We start from the raw sequence: 4793 nt of genomic DNA, 5'->3' as shown, positions 1-4793 counted from the left end.
TAAGGGTACTCATACCTCCCAACTTTTGAAGAAGGCAAAGAGGAATAAAGGTGGCGGCGCTAAATTTTAGGCCACGCCCCTAGCCACACCCATTTTAAGCCACACCCATTTACACACACCTTTTCCTCACTCCTCTGTCCACCCCAGACTCTTGTGTCCCCTCTGTACTCCTCTGTCCACCCCAAACTCCTCTGTTCTCCTCTGTCCACCCGACTCCTGTGTCCCCTCTGTACTCCTCTGTCCACCCCAAACTCCTGTGTCTACCCCAGACTCCTCTGTTTTCCTCTGTCCACCCCAGACTTCTGTGTCCCCTCTGTACTCCTCTGTCCACCCCAGACTCCTGTGTCCCCTCTGTACTCTTCTGTCCACCCCAAACGCCTCTGTTCTCCTCAGTCCACCCCAGACTCCTGTGTCTACCCCAGACTCCTCTGTCCACCCCAGACTCCTGTGCCTCCTCTGTCCACCCCAGCCGCCTCTCCCTTCTGTCCACCCCAGACTCCTCTGTCCCCTCTAGTCTCCTTTCTCTCCCTCAGACTCCTCAGTCCCCTCTGGACTCATCTGACCCCTCTAGTCCTCTGTCCCTTCTGTTCCCTCTGGACTTCTCTCTCTCCCCCAGACTCCACTGTCCCCTCCGGACTCCTATCTCCCTCAGACTCCACTGTCCCCTCCAGACCTCTCTGTCCCCTCCGGACTCCTCTCTGTCCCCTCCAGACCTCTCTGTCCCCGAGACTCCACTGTCCCCCCCAGACTCAGCGTGTTCCGTGTACCTGAGCGCCTGACCGCGTCCTCACAGCACCACACGCTCTCTGGGCACTTGCTGCAGGATGGGGCGCCTCTCCTTGGTGATATATGGTAGCTCTAGTTCCGGGTTCTTGCTTCCTGGGGCTGGAGGTGAGCTCTGTGCACCCTGTGGATGTGACGCGGCGAGCCCCGCACTGTGTGCGGCCTCTGCTGTATTTTGCGGTCATACACCGTGATCGCAGGATAGAAAGCTTCCCGGCTGAGACGGCGGGATAAGGACCAGAAATCGGGTCTGTCCCGCGGGAATCGGGAGGGTTGGGACCTATGGGTACTGAAACCACAGCACCGTGAATTCACGGCGCTGTGGAGTAAGTAAATAGCACCCCCAGTGTCGTATTTTCTCCGAGGTCTTGGCTGCAGGGGGTAGCCGAGACCCCAGAGAACATGAATCGGGTTGGTTTTTGCCAACCCCGCTTTTGCAATCGCCGTTATTAACCCTATAACGGCGACCGCAAAAAAAAAGCCGCGATTTTGCATTTAATTTCTCTTTCCTCTGATGTGATCGCATATCAGAGGCGAGAGAAATAGGGTCCCCTATCCCCCCCAGTACCTCTCCGTGGTCTAGGGTCCCCTTCCGGTGGTTTTGCGTCCCGCCGGCCGGCGTCCTCCAGTGGGAGCCGCCATCTTGGATCCTGAGAAAATGGCGGGAGCAGGCACAGTGTGCCCGCCGTAAATCTGCAGGCTCCGGCTGGCAGATTCCATTCATTCATTTTGATCACTATGATAAACTATCATAGTGATCAAAATAAAAAAAAATAGTAAATAACCCCCTTAGTTAGGCAAACATAATGAAATAAAGAAAATATTTTTTTTTTTTCATTTTTCCGCTAGGTCTAGGGTTAGAGTTAGGGTTAGGGCGAATTATAATTAGGGTTAGGGTTGGGATTAGGGTTAGGGGGTGTTGGGGTTAGGGTTGGAGCAAGAATTGAGGGGTTTCCACTATTTACTATTTTGGGGGTCTAAAAATTGGGGGCTAAAAAAAAAATCACTTTTGTGGAAATAAAAAAACTTTTTATTTTCACCGCTCTGCGTTATAAACTTCTGTGAAGCACTTGGGGGTTCAATGTGCTCAACACACATCTAGATAAGCTCCTTGTGGGGTCTAGTTTCCAAGATGGGGTCACTTGTGGGGGGTTTCCACTGTTTAGGTACATCAGGGGCTCTGCAAATGCAACATGACGCCCGCAGACCATTCCATCAAAGTCTGCATTCCAAAATGGCACTCCTTCCCTTCCAAGCTCTCCCACATATGGGGTATCAGCGTACTCAGGACAAATTGCACAAAAACTTTTCTGTTCCAATTTCTCCTGTTACCCTTAGGAAAATAAAACATAGAAGGCGAAAAAATCATTTTTGAGGAAAAAAAAATGATTTTTAATTTTCTCGGCTCTACGTTATAAACTTCTGTGAAGCACTTGAAGATTCAAAGTCTAGATAAGTTCCTTAAGGGGTCTAGTTTCCAAAATGGGGTCACTTGTGGGGGTTTCCACTGTTTAGGCACACAGGGGCTCTCCAAATGCAACATGGCATCCGATCTCAATTCCAGCCAATTCTGCGTTGAAAAAGTCAAGCAGTGCTCCTTCCCTTGCGAGTTCTGCCGTGCGCTGAAAAAGTGGTTTACCCCCACATATGGGGTATCGGCGTATTCAGGAGAAATTGCACAACAAATTTTGTGGTTCATTTTCTCTTTTAACACTTGTGAAAATAAAAATAATTGGTTCTGAAATAAATTTTTTGCAAAAAAAGTTAAATGTTAATTTTTTTCCTTCCATATTGCTTTAGTTCCTGTGAAGCACGTAAAGGGTTAATAAACTTCTTGAATGTGGTTTTGAGCAGCGCCTTGAGGGGTCTAGTTTTTAGAACGGTGTCACTTTTGGGTATTTTCTGTCATGTACACCCTTCAAAATGACTTTAAATATGATGTGGTCCCTAAAAAAATGGTTTTGTAAATTTTGTTGTAAAAATGAGAAATCGCTGGTCAACTTTTAACCCTTATAAGTTCCTAACAAACAAAAATTTTGCTTCCAAAATTGTGCTGATGTAAAGTAGACATGTGGGAAATGTTATTTATTAAGATATTTGTCTGACACATCTCTCTTATTTAAGGGCATAAAAATTTAAAGTTTTAAAATTGCAAAATTTTTTGCCATATTTCTGTTATTTTCATAAATAAACACAAGACATATTGAAGAAATGTTACCACTAACATGAAGTACAATATGTCATGAAAAAACATTCTCAGGATCAGTGGGATCCATTAAAGCGTTCCAGAGTTATAACCTCATAAAATGACAGTGGTCAGAATTGTAAAAATTGGCCTGGTCATTAAGCTGCAAACTAGCTCTGTCACTAAGGGGTTAAAAAAATTGTTTTTTATCTTAGTAGATGACTGTACCAGGATATCTGAGAGACAGCTGACATCTTCAATTTTTAAATCTGATGATCTTGAGATCCTACAAGATACAACTGAAGTGAATGCTATTACTCCAGATATACCATCATCCATTCACAGCAAAGATCTGTCATCTGATCCTATGAAACAGGTCCCATCTTCTGATTCATTACCGATTACTAAGGAAAATCAAAGTCACAAAAGAGGCAATAAAAAACAAACTGCTCCTAAAGCAAAGAAGTCATTTTCATGTTCAGAATGTGGGAAATGTTCTAAAAAGAAATCTCATTTTGTTACACACCAGAGAACTCACACAGGGGAGAAGCCTTTTTCATGTTCAGAATGTGGGAAATGTTTTAACCTGAAAGGAAATCTTGTTAAGCACCAAAGAACTCACACAGGAGAGAAGCCATATTCATGTTCAGAATGTGGGAAATGTTTTGCAAATAAATCACTGCTTGTTGCTCACTATAGAACTCACACAGGAGAGAAGCCTTTTTCATGTTCAGAATGTGGGAAATGTTTTAACCAGAAAGGGAATCTTGTTAAGCACCAAATAACTCACACAGGAGAGAAACCTTTTTCATGTTCACAATGTGGCAAATGTTTTGCACATAAATTACAAATTGTTAACCACCAGAGAGCTCACACAGGAGAGAAGCCTTTTTCATGTTCAGAATGTGGGAAATGTTTTACACGTAAATCACTGCTTGTTACTCACCATAGAACTCACACAGGGGAGAAGCCTTTTTCATGTTCAGAATGTGGGAAATGCTTTGCACTTAAATCACAATTTGTTAACCACCAGAGAACTCACAAAGGAGAGAAGCCTTTTTCATGTTCAGAATGTGGGAAATATTTTACCAAGAAACAGAATCTTGATGAACACCAAAGAACTCACTCAGGAGAGAAGCCTTTTTGATGTTCAGAATGTGGGAAATGTTTTACTCAGAATTCAAATCTTGTTACATATGAGAGAATTCACACAGCAGAGAAGCCATATTCATGTTCAGAATGTGGGAAATGTTTTAAATGGGAAAATAAACCTTGATTGCCATCAAAGAACCCACACAGAGGAGAAGCCTTTTTCCTGTTCATAATGTGGGAAATATTTTAACCGGAAAGCGCTTCTTATTAGACATCAGAGCAGTCACACAGAGGAGAAGATTTTTTCATTTTCTTAATGTGGGAAATATTTTACTTGGAAATCAGATGTTAATAAACATCAGAGATGTCACATAGGGGAGAAGCCTTTTTTATGTCCATAGTGTTGGAATAGTTTTAACCAAAATTGAATTCTCTTAAATGGGTTGTATCTTGTCATTCCTCATGTTTGCTGACAAAAGGATAAAATTAAACCTTATTCATTCCAAATGTAAAACTATACCCATAATTCACCCCCTGAAGGTTAGTCAGTAGGTGACTAATAGAAAAACATGTGCCCCACATCTCAGTATATAGGTAGAGGTGACGTATACACACTCACTCTCCAAGCCTCTCATTTCTCCGGGCTTCATCATCCTCACCAAAGGCGACTCATCAGGAGACTATTTAATATTGAACTATATTCAAGTGAGGCTAGACAAAAAAAAACTAAAAT

The 4793-nt window shown here is 43.2% G+C and overlaps 1 pseudogene; it reads left to right on the top strand.

The window, feature by feature from the left end:
• Positions 1 to 824: 824 nt before the first annotated feature.
• LOC141060270 (uncharacterized) lies at positions 825 to 4578 on the top strand (annotated as a pseudogene).
• Positions 4579 to 4793: the final 215 nt, after the last annotated feature.

Source organism: Dendrobates tinctorius, unplaced genomic scaffold (genome assembly GCF_039654945.1).
Source record: "Dendrobates tinctorius isolate UK_male_01 unplaced genomic scaffold, ASM3965494v1 ptg000233l, whole genome shotgun sequence".
Taxonomy (NCBI): Eukaryota; Metazoa; Chordata; class Amphibia; order Anura; family Dendrobatidae; genus Dendrobates; species Dendrobates tinctorius.
The sequence above is the reverse complement of the archived record's forward strand: the minus strand, read 5'-3'. Positions and strand labels throughout refer to the sequence as shown.